Source organism: Rhinolophus hipposideros, assembly GCF_964194185.1.
Source record: "Rhinolophus hipposideros genome assembly, chromosome: 2".
Classification (NCBI taxonomy): domain Eukaryota; kingdom Metazoa; phylum Chordata; class Mammalia; order Chiroptera; family Rhinolophidae; genus Rhinolophus; species Rhinolophus hipposideros.
In genome coordinates this window covers 12,011,415-12,030,834 of record NC_138048.1, presented here as the reverse complement: position 1 = coordinate 12,030,834, position 19,420 = coordinate 12,011,415, and positions in this window count along the sequence as shown.

Here is a 19,420-nt window from a genome sequence, read left to right as displayed (position 1 = left end):
TTTATTAGTTAATGAGGGGACCAAGAAGATATTACAACTGATTCAAAGGATTAATCAAAGAACCACTCGTGTAAAAGTGGTAATACTGAAATAAATGTATAAATAGAAGCAAAACTGGCTTACTCTGGTGGAGGGATGAATGCAAATTGGGAGATCAATTGTATTTCCACTGGGAAAAATTCATTTGTATATCTCTGGACAAGAATCATTCACATTGTTATTAGTTATCTACAACATGGAATCATGAAACAAGATAACACAGAAGGATGTGCTAAGACATAATCATTTTGGCTCCTTTTTAAGTCTTTCATGATTTTTTCATCTATCTGTAAGAACAAGTTTTAAAACTATCACTCATTTATAACTTTGTTATATTTTAGAAGCCAAAATGATCTAGAAACTACAAAATTTTTTTTTGCAAAAAAGTGACCTGCATTATAAGAAAGTATAAGATTTCTGAGAAACAAAAATCAAAACTCTCAAGTAAAAATAAGGTCTCTTTTCCATAAATGAAATCCATCTTCTATTCCTCTTAAAATGCACTGTACTTATGATTTGCTTCAATTCAGTTGTAAGAAGACCGAGTAAAATGTATATGAACTAAAAGAATCTAAAAGCTAGATCATACAAATAATCTAAAAAAATGTGAATTTGAATAGGGTTGACTATATTATGATAGAAACACTATCTACTTTAACAAACACCCATATCTCAGTGCTAACAAAATTAAGTTTTATTTCTTGCTCATAGAAAGTCCTTGTGCATTGAGTAGCTTTCACGGCTATTAGTTTTTCAAGTGATCACTCAGGGATCTGGGTTCGTTCCGTTATTTGGTTCTACCATTTTGGAGTCTTTCTCTTCCAAACACACATAGCAAGCAAATGAAGGATCTCATGGGAGATTTTAGGCACCAAACCTGGAGTTGACTTTTAACGGTTTTATTCACATTGTCTTTATCTAAGTCAGACACATGTCCCTAACTCGAATGCAAAGAATGCTGAGAAATTAGCTCATCCTCTGTGCATAGAAGAAGGAACAGGTTTCTGAGGAGCTAGCCAGTCACTTTGATAATCATTATGACTGATTTAATTAATTTCTAGTTAAAAAACAATTCTTTATAGACCATAACAATCGGTTTTATTTATCTTTTTAAAATTCTTTTAATATCCGTATTACTTTACAGTCAATGGAAAATTGCCCAACTCCCTGACTCCTTGTCACTCTGAAGGCCCAATCTAGAAAATATTAACAGAGTAGAACCTGTATCACATTCAGAAGAGGACAACCACATGGAAATAAATGAGCAACAGAGCCAACAGGGGTATCCACGTATCTTTCAGTGCTTTGTGCATTGTCAGCTATTTATTTCAATATTTTGTATGTCATCAGCACTTTGTCTGACAGCTCCATTTGTTCACTTTTCATATTCTTTTGAGTAAACAGCACATATAATAGTTCCTTTTTAGAACAGCACATTAATCTTCCCTTGTTAAGGGATGGCTTGGCCTGACACTTATCATCCCACCTCTCTTGTGATATGACATCATCTCCTTATTTGCTGAGATAAATGCCACAAACAACAACAAAATCACAAAAGCATTTGAATTTGTACATTTGTCTATTTGATTTGCAGTACACATTGGAAATATAGAGGAAGGGAGAAACTGGTCATTCATGAAGCTATTTTTTTTTCTTGGCACTTTTATGTTTTCTACATGGTTTGTACTCGATATTAAGAGACCCTAACAGACGTAAGCCATTTGGCTGGATTGCCTAGTAGGTTAAATCAAGCCACGCCAGGAAAGTCAAGCATATGCCCATCTATAGCATAGTAAAGTGGCAGCGAGTCTTCTTTGCTCTTTGACGTCCACGGGGAGCCTGTCTTCTAGAGCTAAGCCAATGGCTGCATTTAAAGCAGTTCTGGAAGTATCCGTACAGAAAATGAGCTATGAGTGTTGTAATTCATTTGTGAACAACTTGAGTCCAGAAGGTAATGCAGAGAGACAACACCATAGCAGTCTTTATGTGCTTAGAAGGGGTATTCGGCAGCCACGTTTCACCAGAAGTCAAGCATTATCATTAAAATCCTATTAAAAAACAACATGCATAGTTATCCTTGGACTTCAAAACTTAAAAATCTAGTGTAATATTAATTTACTATAATAATTGAAAATTTTACCTCTCCTCTAACTGTCACCCTTTCTGTTTGTGATCTTAGCTTAGAATTTGACTATTGGCAAATGTCAGAGAAAGTTGCTGAATTTGGCATTATAACACCTCACTATGAAAGTGATATTGAAACTGAAAAACATACAATTAACCAAACGAAATAAACTGGTTTCCATGCAAGGTGATAATATGATGATCACTTATAATTTGGAATAAAAATCATGTAGTGTATTTACTGACTACCTTCCACCCATAAGACATTAGGGAGTATAAAGACTTAGAAGACTAGAAAATTATCAAGAAACTGAAATGTCCACAAGTAGGAGAATGAATAAATTATGCTGTGTTCAAACAATGAAATACTACATAGCGGGGAAAAGGAGTAAACTACAGCTATGCCTATCATTGTGGAGGATTCTCATGAATATGTGTTGAGAGAAAAAGGCAACTGAACAAAGAATACATTGTTATGAGACTATTTATATAAACTTTAAAAGCATGCAAGAGTATTATTATATATTGTTTAGGGGTACGTGTAGTTAATGTGTTGGAAGTGCATTGAAAGATAAACACCAGTGGCTTCCTCTAGAGGCAGGGAAGAAGTGGGACATGATCAGAGAGAACACAGGGGACTTCAAATGCACAGATATTGTTTCATTTGTTAAGCTGTGTGATGGGTACATGCATTTCCTTTATCATTTTTTTGTATGTAAATATATTCAAAACACAATTTAAAAAACATGTGTATAGCGATCCTTGACCTTCATAACAGAAAAGTCTAGTGTAATAATAAGAAATACAGATTTGATTCCTTTCCTCAGTTTCTGACACAGATTTTCTAAACCCTTGGAACTTCCTGAATGATAGGGATAATAAAAGAATCTTTCATAATTCATAGAAAGCTCCTTTCGAGACTACCTGAATTTAGACTACTACGGTGATTGTTGGTGATAGCTTCAGGGGCTGGTTGCCAGAGGAATGAGCCACGTGATTAGAGGGTTGGAACTTTAACTCCCAACCCTGGACCTCTGGGGAAGAAAGAGGGGCTAGAGATTGAGTTTAGTCACCTATGGCCATTGATTTAATCAACTGTCTTTACATAATGGAACTTCCAGAAAACCCATAAATGATGGGGTTCGAAAACCTTCTACATTGGTGAACACAAGGAGGTGCCTGGAGGGTGGCACACCCAGAGCTGGCGTGGAAGTTCTGTGCCTCTTCCTCAGACCTTGTCCTATACATCTCTTTCATTTAGCTGATCCTGAGTTGTATCTTTTATAAGAGACCAAATAGTAAGTAACTGTTTTCCGAGTTCTATCAGCCCTCATAGCAAATTATCAAACATGAGGAGAGGGTTGTGAGAACCCCATGAATTTGTTACCTGTTGGTCAGAAATACAGGTAGAAACCAGGGACTTGCAACTGGCACCTGGGGTGGAACAGTCTTGTGGGACTGAGCCTTTGATCTTGTGGTATCTGTGCTAACTCTGAGTTATTGGTGTCAGAATTGACTTGACTTACAGAACACTCAGTTGGTGTCCAGAGAATTAGGGGATTGTTAGGTGGAAGAAAAAACCCACCCATTTGGTGTCAGAAGTGCTCTAAGTAGAAACACTATGGGATCTAGTTATAGAGAAAGACATTTGCAGGTAAAAAAGTAGAAAACAATACCAAATTTCAGATGTATATATTCCAAATGAGTTTCACTGATAATATTTCTGGAGTCCTTAGAAAAATTTTCATAGAGAAAATAAAAAATCTTATTGTCAAAGAATACTGAAATAGGACAAGGACTAAGAAGAATAGAATCCACGTCCATAAAATCATAATGTTTATCCTCTCACTAGAATGGCATCTCCATAAGGACAGGATCAGTGCCTGTATTCAGTCCCTGACTTAACACAGGTAATCTCTATATAGAAAGTCATTGGTGGAAGGATGACAGGCATTCCTTTACACTTAGGATACTAGACATAGAGAACACATAGGCATGTAAAGGGCTGTACTTTATACAGTGGCTACAAACCTCATAGAACTCTTTCCTCCATAGGAAACATACAATACATATTTGGCATTTAACATTTGTAGCTGATAAATCAACAGTGGATTGGAAAAGGATCTTAAGGGTATATCTGAGAAAGCAATTATTTGGATACCTGAAAATGGAACATGATGCACCCATAAAAAGAAATTAAAATGGAATGACAACAACAACAACATCAGGACCACTTCAACCATCAAAGTCAAAAGTACTGAATTGAGAATTAGTAAGCCTAAAACAAAATTTCCTAGTTAATACGTGTGGGTCTGAACTGGGATAAAAAGAGAACAGAAACAGAAAATATCGATATGTGTTAAATAGTTCTATGTACCTTAAAAAGAAAAAAATAGGCCTCAGAATCATTTGTAGGCTCCACATCACAAACCAAATAAAAAGTGAATGGTCTACAATGACCTGGCCAAGGTGTGTGTCCACAGCACGCCCATGAAACCAACCAGACAGTTTGTTGTATGAAGCCAAACAACTGCAAATTCAACACCAAAAAAAATTAATCTGGTAGTGGCAGAAGTTTATTTGTGGATAGTCTTTCCTGTTTCCTTTGGCTATCATTCTAGCAACACACAGACTTGAAATTGCATGCACTGGAGAATTAAAAGATATAAGATGTATAAAGCACTTAGGACAGTCTACTATGTGCTGTTCTCAATAAATACTAACTACTCTGCTAAAAGAATAAGTATATTAATAAATATTTTTGTTATTGGATTTCAAAATTTTTAAATTGTATTAATGAAAGTTCCTTCAATGACATCTCTTATTCTGACCACGGCTTCTCATTACCCTATCATGAAATTCTACCCTTTACCCAGTATCCCAACGCAGGGTTCTTGCACCAGAATGTGCTTACACTGAAGAATCTGAAGTATGCATGATGATGGCAATTTCTACAGTAAGAATAAGCTGTACTTATGCAATTTTGTCAATCTTTAGTCCCCAGTGTGCACAGTCCTTTGGCTTTTTTGGTTCCACTATGTAGTGCTCTATTTATATCATTTTCATAGGACTAGCGAGAGAGTTTGAGGTGAGGTAAGAAACCTTCAGCCCACCAATGACGGCTTCACATTACCAGTACTAGTAGGTTTGTTTCAGGGCTGAAAATGGTGCAGAAATATTCATGTAAGAATCTGGAGATCCAAGCCTTGTCCTAATTTTGCCACTATCTGAGTGACCTTGGGACTAGTTACTTAACTGCTACTGAGACTTCTAGAATATGTTCAAATTAGAAAATCTTCCATCTCCCTTCCAGTTTTAAATTCTACGACTCATTGGTCCTGAGTTTCCCAAGGTACTAAAGAACCAGCTATAAATTATGCTCTCATTTCTAATATGTGCTATTACTCTCTGTTTTTTCTTCAATAACTTTTTAAAAAACAATGAGTCCTCCATTTCTCACCACGAACAAAAGGACCATATTTGTTTTCTAATCTCCCGGAATATTTGAATAAACATGTAGTTTAGTGACAAGAGTCCTGAATTCAGAAGATCTGGGCCTTACCTCTGATTCTGCCACTTGCTAGTAGTTTGCTGTAAAATGACATCACAATTATAGTATTGGCAGTTATTTTTGAGATTTTGCCTCTGATTTCACTTCCTTTAGAGGAGAGCAAACACATCTTGAGAGACCGAGGATATTTACTACTGAAAACAGGATGGAGACTAATGTTTTTGTTTTGTTTTCTTCAATAATTTTAAACCAATCACAAAGAAAAAGAAATTTTAGAGCCATGTTCTTCAAATAAAATCCAATGTGCAGCTTCAGTACATGATGAAATCACGGTGATGGTGGGCTGTAAGGACTTCCACCCGACCTCACCACACGGTCCTTCTCAGCCCCAAGGCGGTAACAACCCTGAGTCCTAGGACTTCCAAAGCCCTTTCTTCAAGTGGCAATCAGAGTAACCTAGGAGCAAAGTAGTGTCGCCAGACTCTCACGGGGACATCCAAGAGAGGACTAAACCCGGCAGCCCTGGCAAGGTTCTCGTCTGCACATGAGAAAGAATTCAAGGCGAGACAGGCGCAAGAAAGCATAGGAAGTTTACTGAAATGCAAGGACACTCTTGAGAGGGAAGTGCGGGTGAACTCAGAGAGCGAGTCATACCACGGAAGTCCCAATCAGGCGTGTGTATCCAATTTAGGGGCTGGAACTCATGACATCCCATTGACTTGGCTTGTCACTTTCTTCCCCGTTTGTGGGATCCCCAGTTTCCCATTTTTTCTTCTTTATTTGGTTCCTCTGGAACTGTCAGGGGCATGATGGGAGTCATAGTAACAGCAATGCAAATAACATTAAAATTGGCTAAAGGCTGCTTATTCTGCCTCAGTAGCAGTACAGAATCTCAGGCCCCACACCAGGGTCACTGAATAGTCTACCAGGTGACAAGATCTTCAGGTGGTATCATGCATAATAAAATGGAAAATCACTGATCTAGAATGCAATTTTAAAAACCACTGAATTGGGGCCAGCCCGGTGGCTCAGGCAGTTGGAGCTCCATGCTCTTAACTCTGAAGGCTGCCGGTTCAATTCCCACATGGGCCAGTGGGCTCTCAACCACAAGGTTGCCAGTTCAATTCCTCGAGTCCCGCAAAGGATGGTGGGCTGTGCCCCCTGCAACTGGAAACTGGACCTGGAGCTGAGCTGCTCCCTCCACAACTAAGATTGAAAGGACAACAACGTAACTTGGAAAAAAAAAGTCCTGGAAGTACACAATGTTCCCCAATAAAGTTCTGTTCCCCTTCCCCAATAAAATCTAAATAAATAATAAATAAATTTCACTTATTAAAAAAAAAAACAACCACTGAATTACTCCACACTGCTCCCATTAATTAAAATCTCTGGCTTAGCTATCTTATTGCTTACTTCATAGTGTTGTTGAGACCATGAGTATAAACTTAATTTGTAAATTATACATTTTATAACAAGAGTATTAATAACAGTCTTATCAATTCTAAGTTCCTAGAAGTCTCTGCTACCTGCCTCTTGTGTTCTAGCTAAAATCTGCTTGAAATTCCCACTGCAAAGAATAATTCTATATGATAAAACTATACCCATGTCTTCACAGATATTCAATATGAAAAAATGTTTGATTTGATTATAGAATTTTTATACAATAAATAATTCCATTAGTGCTTTTTCTCTCCAATCTCTACTAATCTAAGTCACTTTCATTAATGGAAATATTTTATTGTGTGCTGTTTTCACCGTATACCAGATGAGTTGTATTTGAGAATCGTGTGATTTATGCAGCTATCATACTTAAAACCCCTTTCTATTAGTACATCTTACCTCAAATATTTAAAGTAATGCAGTAATATCAATTTTTAAATTTTAATATGAACAATATATAGAATAAGAGGTGATTAATAACTAATAGACACTCAAATAAATATATTGAATGACTGAATAAAAGAAATTTGAATAAATAGAGTGAAAATAGGTGCAACATATCCCTCCCCTACATACCCCACTACTATCCCTTTGTATTTAAATCACTTGTTTTTATTTGAAAATTCACTTCAAAGATTCACATCAAAATCCTTAATGCTAGATTTTTCAAACTGGTAATGTGATATGTAACAATATAATTATTTTGAAAAGTTTCCCAAAATCTCGAACTATGCAGTTAACCTGAGTTTGTCATGAAGAGATTTGACCCATTATGCTTTTCTTGATGTATGCTCCCTAGTCAATTAATTTAAGAAGAAAATCCATTTGTATAACTGAGCTGTAAAATGGTTGGATGATTTCATGATTCCTTTTTCACCCCATGATATTTTTTACTTAATTATGAAATTCATTATTAGAATATTTGAAAACAAAGAATCTTAGTATGTGGGTGGGTTTTTCCTCTCTTTTTTTCCCTTTTTCTTTCAATATAAACTCTACAGTTATATACATCTATGGGGAGGGAAAGGAAAAGGGGAAAATTGACTCCATATTCATACTGAATTTTTCTGATTAATGCAAAATATATGCTATGTCTAATCACCTATACATATTACATTGAATCTTAGAGCTAGATTCTTAGAGATTACTCTTAAACAATCCACACCCACACCCTATTTTCTTTCCAACTTATTTTCATTTCCTTCCTCATTTCTTTATATTATTTTTTTTTGCTTTCTTATTCTCTTTTTACAATACTCTAGAATTAAAAAAACAACTATATTAAAGTCATAATTTTAGAATGCTGGAGATGAGCAGAGGCAAGTGATAAAGCTCTTCAATATTATTTAGAAATTTTTAAAAATTACAAAAATCTAGATACAGTGTATTTGGTTACATACAAGTCATATAAAAGAAGCAAGGAGTGAGATACTCACCCTTGTCTTATCCTTATTAAGAATATATTAAAAAGTATAGATAATACATAAACAAGTATAGAACTTCTTTTGGGGGGTTCAGAACCATGAAAACAGTATTCTTAAACTCTTAAATGCAATACATGTGTTCTTCTTCCATAGATCTTTTATCCAAATAATTAATCCAAATTTCTAAATTTAATCTAAATACCAAATAACAAATAATAAGTCTATTACTTAATACTATCAGACTCAGATAGGTATTCATCATTTAAGACCCTCTTTGTCATCTTTAGCATCATGGCAGCTAAGATTTCTTGGTAACAGAGGACCATTCAAGTAGATAATGCTCGGTGACTCTGCAACCTGTAGTCTACCCAGTCTGAAGGAGAAAATAAAACAGAAGTGCCCCTTTGGGTTTAGTTTTCTAAAACAGCATCCATTGGAGAACATCAGGCAGTACCACTGTTTCAGAACTTGAGAACCTAGAGCAGTGTGATGCTGTTTGACAACAAACTGAGTTGTTTAGTTGGAGGAATGCAAAATTTACTCCGAAAAGCTACTGCAAAAAGCTGCTCCGAAATTTGCTAATAATTTTTTTCAAATAACATGATGAGATTTTTTTTAATTAGAAAGAAAATATATGAGAAATACAAAAAGTACATAAAGAAGAAAAGTTAAACTCACCCATAATAATCTGCCACCAGAGATAACTACTATTCATATGTTAGTATATTTCCTGTCACTCTTTTTACCATACATTTATGTATGGATTTATGGTACATGCATACACACATATGCAAAGTATGTGTATGTTATTCTTTACATGTGTAGATACATATATTTATATATATATGCATGTAGATGGCTAATTTAACAAAATTGGGATGGTTCTGTATATATAACATTGAAAGCTTTTAAATACAAAATTATAAGCATCGCTCATATAAGAGTCTCCAAAATGTTTTTTTGTGTGTTTTATTTATTTATTCATTTATTTATTTATTTATTTATTAAATTTATTGGGGTGACAATTGTTAGTAAATTTACATAGATTTCAGGTGTACAATTCTGTATTATATCATCTATAAATCCCATTGTGTGTTCACCACCCAGAGTCAGTTCTCCTTCCATCACCATATATTTGATCCCCCTTACCCTCATCACTCACCCCCCACCCCTTTACCCTCTGGTAACCACTAAATTACTGTCTGTGTCTATGAGTTTTTTTTTCTAATTTGTTTGTCTTGTTCTTTTGTTGTTTGGTTTATATACCACATATCAGTGATCAGTCAGAATGGCTTTCATCAACAAGACAAATAATAACAAGTGTTGGAGAGGCTGTGGAGAAAAAGGAACTCTCATACACTGTTGGTGGGAATGCAGATTGGTGCAGCCGCTATGGAAGGCAATGTGGAGGTTCCTCAAGAAATTACGAATAGAATTACCATACGACTCAACAATCGCTCTCCTGGGTATCTACCCAAAAAATCTGAAAGCATTTCTCTATAGAGACACGTGTACTCCAATGTTCATTGCAGCTTTGTTTATGGTGGCCAAGACATGGAAACAACCAAAATGTCCTTCGATAGATGAATGGATAAAGAAGTTGTGGTATATATACACAATGGAATACTATTCGGTGTTAAGGAAAGATGATATAGGAGCATTTGTGACAACATGGATGGATCTTGAGAGTATAATGCTAAGTGAAATAAGTCAGACAGAAAAAGCACAAAATGTTTTTATAGTTACATTATATTCATTGAGTGCCAATTTAATTATTTGGATAATTGAATATTAATTAATTGTTCAATCTTTTTTATTATCTTTTAAAGATTTAATTTTAGAAGTAGGATCAATGGGTATAAATATCCTTATGTTAGAGGGTATATTTTTAAAAAAAACAAATTTAGTAAATAGTCCAAAATTGCTTTCTAGGAAATTTTAAATAATTATTGCAAATAAATATGCATTTGAAATAGAAATATGAATTTAAGCAACTAAATTTATTAACATATAATTACTATAAACTTTCTTTAATTGAGCTTGAAATGTCAAGGCAATTTTTTAAGTTTTGAATGAGCTTTGAAGCCATCCTTAAGGATTTAATTCCACTCTGCTATTTGCTTGTTGGGTATTATATTAATCTGCTAAAGCTGCCATAACTGAGTACCGCAGGGTATTCTGGGTAGCTTAAGCAACAGAAATTGATTTTCTCACAGTTCTAGAGACTGGAAATCCAAGATCACATTGCTGGCAGGATTGGTTTCTGATGGGATCTCTCTCTTTTGTTTGCAGTTCGCTACTTTTTTTCCTGTGTCCTCACATGGCCTTTTTTCTGTGTGTGCACATCCTGGGGTGTCTCTTTCTCTTCTGATAAGGATCCAAGTCCCATTGGATGAGGACCCCACTTATGATCTCATTTATCCTCATTTATTTCCTTAAAGATCCTATCTCCAAATACAGTCACATTGGGGTTAAAGCATCAACATATGAATTTGAGGAAGACACAATTCAGTCCCTAATATGTATGTCTGGCCAAGTTACTTGATGTTTACATATCTGAGTTAGCTCATTTATAAATTTAAGATGATAATACTTACTTTATTGGCCATGAGATTAAATGTGCTATTACATAGCAAGCATTCAAGAACAGTGCCTAGCAAATGTTAACTATTTAATAAATAAATAGTATCACGTTAAAAAATTGAGGGCTTATATGGACTCTGTATACATAATTATGATATATAATCACTATTGAAAAATAGCTTCTATAGTAGAATTTTTAAGTTAGACACACTGTTAATCCTAATAATTAAGAGAAACTAGCATTTAATAGATAATAGAAACAATAAGAAAGTCATATACAATCATGCAGTAAGTAGCACAATTAAGAATAAAAACAAATATTTCAAGAAAAGGTACATCCTTTCAGTTCCTTTGAAATTAAAATGATTGTCAGAAAGATTTATCATTTTCTATGGTGAATATTTATTAATTGTAGTAGGTGGAAAGATGGGCTTAAAAAGAAAGTAAGATTTAAGTCATTTGAAAGATTTCAGCTTTATTTAGCAATTTTTAAACTGCCTCTTCTACATAGAAAATAAGTTTTCAAATATAACTCTTCCCAAAATATTTAGTAAAATGTGTAAGAATGAGAAAAATAAGGTGCCACAGAACCAATAGCATTCATCTTGCCTCCTTACTGAAATAAACTTACTTGAAAATCAAGCAATCCACAAATATTTACTGAATTGTATTTTGTGATTAGAGGTAGACCAAGTATCATTGGAATTGCAAGAGAAGTTATGACACATGAACAGATAATTAAGACAATACAGATATGCACACAATGAAGTACGGCCAAGGACACCTAACTCAACATGGCACAGGGAGATTGAATGGGACTACTCTTGTCAGAGTGGTCATGCTAGGAGAAATAAAGAAAATGACATTAAGCTGAAGAGGAATAATAGATGGCTGGCAATGGGAACAGGTGAAAGGGGAGATCAGCCAGGAAGGGGAAAGGAAGTCTCCAGGCAAATGGGGTCACATGACCAAAGACATAATCATGAGGGAAAACTTGCAGAAAACTACAAGTGGTTCACTGTTACTGAACCAGGGTTCCAGGCAGTGAATGATAATAGATGAAACTGGATAGATAAAATCCTGGATGACTTGTATACGAGTATATTATCAAAGCTGTTTGAAATTTAGTCTTTAGATAATGGGAAATTGCAAAAAGTTTCTATAGCTGCCTGGGTTAGTGTTACTGACATCTTAAATACATCTCTCCATCAGTTCTAAAGAGGATGGGCTTGAAGGTGACAAAACTAGGGGCAGATACAATCTAGTTAGTAGACTGCTGTGATAGTCAAGCCAAAATTGAGGTAGTGGAGATGAAAGAAAAAGAAATGCCAAGAGGTACTTACTCAGTAAAATTATCAGAAATTATGGCTGCGAAGATAGGAAACTGTGGGAAAGAAAGATGATTAAACATAAAGTTTAGGAAGAGGAGCAATTCTGAGAGATGACACATTCAGTTTTTGAAATATTAGGATCAAGATAATGATGAGTGGCTGACAGAAAGTTGGATATATAAATCCAGAGCATGAGGATATGGCAGTTGAAACAAGAGAATAGACAAGATCACCCACTGAGTGTTTAAAATGACAAATAATTCAAGGATAGAATCCTGAGAAACAGCAACATTTAAAGAATGAGTTAGGTAAAAGAAGCCCAGAAGGAAGTGGAGAAGAGAACCACCAATATAACTGGGTTAGAAAAGCCAGGTGTGCCAAAGATCAAAACAGATGGCAACTTCTGATGAAGGCCTACTGGATATGCCCAACAAAGTTATTTGTGACCTGAGAGTTGTCAGTGTATGTATTATGAGAGACTGGGCAAGTGAAAAGATTGTTGTGAGTTCCTTTGAGTGGGAGATAGACGTCTGAAAAGACCTTAGAATCTCTCTTGGCTTATACAGACAGGAGGTAATGTCCCATCACCTGAGATGATATTCTATGAGGTGAAGCAAACATAGAGACAAAAGTGACTAAAGTAAGCAATGTGCAGAGACTAGACAGAAAATGCTGGCCCATATATGGGGTTATGGTTCAAGGCTAGGATTCCCAGCCCAATGAAATGTCTTTCCTTGGGAGAAAAGCAGAAAAGACCAAGTGGAGAACTGGTCAGTGTAAAAAGAAAAAAGCATTATCATCAGAAATCGGAAGGAAAGGAACCACAAGCAGAACAATTATCTCTCAAATACATTTATTCTTGGGATCATCTGATTCTCTCACTTGACTCTTTCCCTTTGACATGTATATTTACTCCAGTTTCTCCCATCTACAGAGGAAAAAGAAAACCGTCCTCTTACCTCTTAAACAATTTTCCCACATTTACTCTTGCTGTCCTCTCAATCTATTTTCCACCATTCAGGCTTTGTGATCTTTTCAAGCTAGACCTTGTCATTCCCTCCCTCCCTGCCCCACTTAAAACTCTTCAATAGTTTCCCTAGCCCTTTGAATGACAATCAAAACCCTGCATATTTTTTACAAAGCCTCGCTGGCCTGACCTCTGCCCACTTTTCCAGCTTTATTTTGCACCATCCTCATCTCTCACTCTCTACACTACAGTTGCACTGTTCTTTTTTCAGTTAGTCAAGTGCCATGCCCCTCTGTCCTCAGGACTCTGTGCACGCTACTCCAGTTAACATGCTCACTGGGTTCTGAAATTATCTTAATTGGAGAAGACTTCCCCAAATCAGATAGTTTTCCTTCAGCATAATTATCGCTCAAATACATTTATCTTTAGGATTATTTGATTAGTAGCTATATCCCTCCACCAGACCATAAAGTCCATTAGAGAAGAAAAAAATCCAGCATTATTCCTCGGCTTCCCTGAAGCCCAGCCAATCAATCATAGGCAAAGTATTGAATGCATTTCTGATGAATAAATAAATGAATGAATGAAGACTGGCACAGTAGTACCCCTCATCCAACCTAGTAATAAGGTTGACTTTTGTTGTCATATCCTGTGCATTATTCAAGAAAGTTTCCTTAAATACCCACAGATTAAAGACAGGTCAAGTTCCAAGGAATACTGGGCTAGAACGTAAAAGCAAGATGAAGTGGCTCCAACAAAGGGTGAAAAGTGTGGGAATAAGAAGCATAGGAAGCATAGGAAGACAATACCATAGGAGCAATGTGATTAAAATGTTCACTCTGGCAGAAATACGCAAGTACACCGTAACAAAATTGCTAGAACACAGAAGGAAGTCAGGTAAGTAAATTATCCCAAGGAATAAGAAATGGACAAATCAAGAAAGACGAACACTTCAGAAGTCAAAGATAAGTGAGACCATCCATCCCTGGTACACACAAATTACTCCATAACAATTTGTTGAATAAAGAAATGAATGAATAAACAAATTAATGGCAAAAATAATAAATGCGGATATTGGCAACAGTTTTATTCTGTCCCAGTTCAAATTAAGATGGCTAAATAATATTCATTCATTCTCTATCTAAATTTTTCCCTCTTTATACTATACATGAATTAATCCACACATATACCCAAATTTCTCAAGTCAAGAGTTATTTTACAAAAGCAATAATTTTTTCTCCTGAAAAATTAAATAGAATCAGTGGAAACCATTGATGAAAAGCATTTGCAACCACTAAGAACTAGTTTTCCTCCTTTATAGCCCTATTTCTCAGTGTCCTCTCTCTGTAGGGAAGGCATTAATCTGTTCAGTTTTATCCTAGAGCTATATATATTTTTACATTTAATTAAAGATACAACACAGGTACTAAGCATACCCTCACTAAAGGGCATATCTTAATAAAGACAGTACAACATGCTTCTGTAACCTAGCAAGGTCAATCCATGAGAAGAATAAATTAAAAGATAATTGAGTAACTGCTACAATAATCAGAGAAGATAGGAAGAAAAATCATGTATAGAAGACAAAATGATAGAAAAATAAATATAAAATGATGAGGTCACAAGGTACATCTTTAATGTAACAAAATGATAAAAAGGACTGGACTTTGAGTCAGAAGATAAGGGCTCTTATTCTGTGACTCACTTTGTAGTCTAGGACAAAACAATATATTTGTACTGGAGTTTCCCAGTTCTTGCTTCCATTCTTTGCCTTCCTCATTTGCTATGCTGCAGAGATCTTTTAAAACATAAATCAAAATATGTCATGTCCTTGCTTAAAACTCTGCAATCATATCTTGTTCACATTGGAATAAAATCCAACCCATTCCCCATGACCTTCATAGACTTACATGAAAAGAGCCCTGCCTACCTCTCTAAATTCATGTCCTTCCACTTTTCCCTTCATTCACTGTTCCTAGTTTGCTTTATGTTCCTTAAACCTTACAAAGCTCTTATTTGCTGTTTGTCTGTCTAGGATACTGAGCTTCTGGTCCTCTTGTGGTTGGCTATTTCTTGTCATTTAGGTGTCAGCTCAAATGACATCTCTTCGGAGATGCCTTATTTGACTTTTCAGAGGAAAATAGTCACCCTACTTTCATCCATATAACTATGACTTTTCTTTATACGACTTACCACTATTGAAAATCATATCCTTTCCTCTGTTTAGGTGCTTATATATATTGTGTGTGTCCCTCCTATAAAACATCTCTTACCTATCTCATTTATCACTGAAATGTCTAGCTCACAACTGATGCTCAGTAAGTATTTGTAGAAGAAAGGAAAAAGGAAGGGAATAAAGGAAGGAAAGGAAGGATAAAAAAAAAATGGGGAGCAGGAGAAGGAGGGAACTGAACATATAAAATATGTGGCAATAATAAGACAATAATAGAAAATATATTGGAAATAACCATCAAGACATTATTTAGACATAACATCATGCTTTAATATACTTAAATGCCATATACTTGCTATGATTTAAAGGAACTTCTTATACTAGTGTATACATTTTCTTGATATTTCAGTGAAACTTGAACAATGCAAAGATTGTTGTGCATACGTGAAGAGATGGGTGTGAATACGTGTTTTAATTTTCATCCTTTACTTGGGTGAAACTAGGGTATAAGGAAACATAAGACACACCCTCAGAGCACACTCAAGATGACAGCATTCACAAACCCATGTGCTACACCTCTAAATTATACTCCTCCAGCTGGCTTGGTTAATTTTGAAGTGAATAAGCTAACAGTGCCAGATCACACCCAAGCAGTATAAAACAATAAAACAGTGGTAAACAATGGATTATTTCTGTGGCATATGGCAGATACAGTCAAGCCAGACTTAAATGAAACCTTTCGATTCCATTTAAAAATCAGTGCTGAATTACACATTTAGCACTCTTTGTAAGTAGTAAACAATTATTCCACAGAGGAGAAAGGGAGGGTCAGATAAAAGAGAAAAACTCAATGGTTATTGGGGAAGGAAGATAAGCTAGAATTAGTGAGTAGATATGCATGACAATCTACAAGGGGCAATATAAAATGCATAAAAGAATTCAACAGGAAGAGATTGCAATAAGTCGACTGATAAGTATGAAGGGAAAAAAAATACCGAGAATACTGGGGGGGAGGGGAGAAGAACAAAGGGGAAAGAAGAAAAAACAAACAATAAAAAAATCCCCCTGTATTGACTATCTTGATATAAAATCACATTATTTTTTCACTGAAATGATGACCAAATCTTATGTTACACATTAAAGTGTTGGAAATATGTTGCTGAAATCTCATCTATACCATCCCTACGTAAAAATCTCTCCAAAACGCATTTTCCACATTACCTCAGTCCCCAACCATCTGCTGGGGAAGGGATGCTTCAGAACAAATTGTTAGTCACTCCAAATTGCTGGGATTAAAGCTTAAGTAAAGAGCCAAGGGTGCAGCTCACTTTTTACCTAATCATATCCTATTTATGAACAAGATATTCCCATTATCAAGTAAGAGATTGCACAGCTAGACACTAATAATCAATAATAAAGTTTTTCCCCCCCAGAAGGAGTAGGTTCTTGACTATTTAATGGAAACAGCTACCAACATGTTTTCAAGTCAGAGTCTTATTGGTGAATATTTCTTGATGACACAGCAATCTGAATAAAGTTAATTTTAACATATTGAAACATTTCAAAATAAAGTGTAATGGAGTGATGTCAACAAGATGACCCAACCCTCACTTATCCACAGAAACACTGACTTAACAATGATAAATGAACCCAAATACCTTTACGAGAATTCCAGAATCTAGTTAAGAAGTTGCCACGTCTCTGGTGCAAACAAAGCTGAGAACAACAGCATTGAAACAGATAAGAAGAACCATTTGAATGTACCTGCATCAACCTCTACTCCAAACCAGCACAGCTCAGTACTAAGACAGAATGCCCCAGTCTGTGACTACTTCCTCATGGGGAAGCTAAGAGTGAAGCCATGTTATGGATTTTTTGAGGAGCTTTCTGAGGCACTGGTTTCTGTGTCACCTCACTTGGAAGACCGACAAAATTAGTATACTTTGTATCTTTTGGGGCCTCAGAAAACAAAGAAAAATGGTGGGTGGCTTGTTGCAGCCAACACAGTTCAGCACAAATAGAAGAAGTAGTACAACTAAGGATTCTCCCATAGGAGAGAAGTGGAGCATGTGTCTGGCATTCCATATCTTTGGAGGACTGTCAAAGGGACTGGTTTCTGTCTTGCCTCAGCTGAGCACTGACAGAACCAGCATAGTTTGGATGTCCAGAAACTGATCAGAATATAGGAGAGGTTTGGGTAACTTGCTATATCTAACACATCAACACATGATCAAGAGAAAATGCACAACTTGAAGCTTCTCCCTCAAGAGGGAGGGAGAGGATTAGAACATGTGTCCAGAGTTCTGTTTTCTCAGAGGGCTATGTGTGGGACTGGTATCTGACTTGGGACACTGATAGAGAGCTGATGTACTCTGAATGTTTAGTGACCACTGAGAATAAGGGGGAGCTGGGCAGCTTGCTTCTGTAGAACTTGAGAACTTGCAGTGTCATAGATAGACACCAGAGGGAGAAAAAGATTGCAAGCTCCTCAAAGAGAAACCAGCAATTGAGAAATTGCACACACAGGCCCAAAGAAGTCATATTGCCTATGAAAACAGGTTTCAGAGACCCTCAGAATTTCTGGCCAGGCTGATGGTTGAGGGTCTTTCTCTGCATGAAGCCAATCTGCAAAGACTCGGAGAGATGGCTGCATTTTCAAATGCAAAAATCTCAACAAAAAGTTACAAAGCACATCAAGAGAAAAGGAAACAAAGCCCAATGAAATGAACAAAAAGAAAACTCCAGAAAACAAGCTTAAAGAAACAGTTACATGAATTACCTGAAAAATAATTTAAAATAACCATCATAACCTTGTTCAATGAGCTCAAGAAAACAATGCATGAATAAAATGAGAGGATCACAAAGAAATAGAAGATATATTTTAAAAACTCAGAACTGAAGAATACAATAATGACAGTGAAAAATTAACTAGAGGGATTCAAAAGCAGTTTAATCAATCAGAAGAAAGTATAACCAAACTTGAAGATAGGTCGTTTGAAACAAACAAACAAACAAAAGCAGAATGAAAAAGAATAAGAAAGGCTAGGGATTTATAGGACATCATTAAGTAGAACAATATTCCCATTGTGGGAATCTCAAAAAGAGAAGGCAGAAAGAAAGGTGCAAAAAGCTATTTAAACAAATAATGGCTGAAGATAAAAAAAATAATAATAATAATAATGGCTGAAGATAACACAAATCTGAGAAGGCAATGGGCACTGACATTTAAGAAGTCCAACTAAAATAAATCCAAAGATATTCAATCAGAGACATATTTTTAATCATACTGTCAAAATTTAAAGACTATCAGAAAATTTTGAAAGCACCGAAAGAAAAGGGACTCATCATATACAAGAGAACCCACATAAACCTGTAAGTGAATTTATCAGCAGAAACCTTGCAAGCTAGAAAGGAGTTGTATGCTGTATACAAAGAGAAAGAAAGAAAAAAAAAAAGCTCCCAACAAAGAATACTGCAACTGACAAAGCTGTCCTTCAGAAATGAAGTTGAGATAAAGAAATTCCCACACAAATGAAAGCTGAGGAAATTCATAACCACTAGACTTGCCTTACAAGAATGCTAAAGTCTTTAAAATTGAAATAAAGCCCACCGAACAGCAATACAAAAGTATAAAGATTACTGGCAGAGGTTAATATATCAACAGAGAATACTAGAATACTACAATGGTGGTATGTAAGTCACTTTTAATTTTAGTATATAGGTTAAGAGACAAACTATAAAAAATAACTATACACAACAAACTTAGTATAGAAGAAACATACCTCAACATAATAAAGGCCATAAATGACAAACCATAACAAATACCTT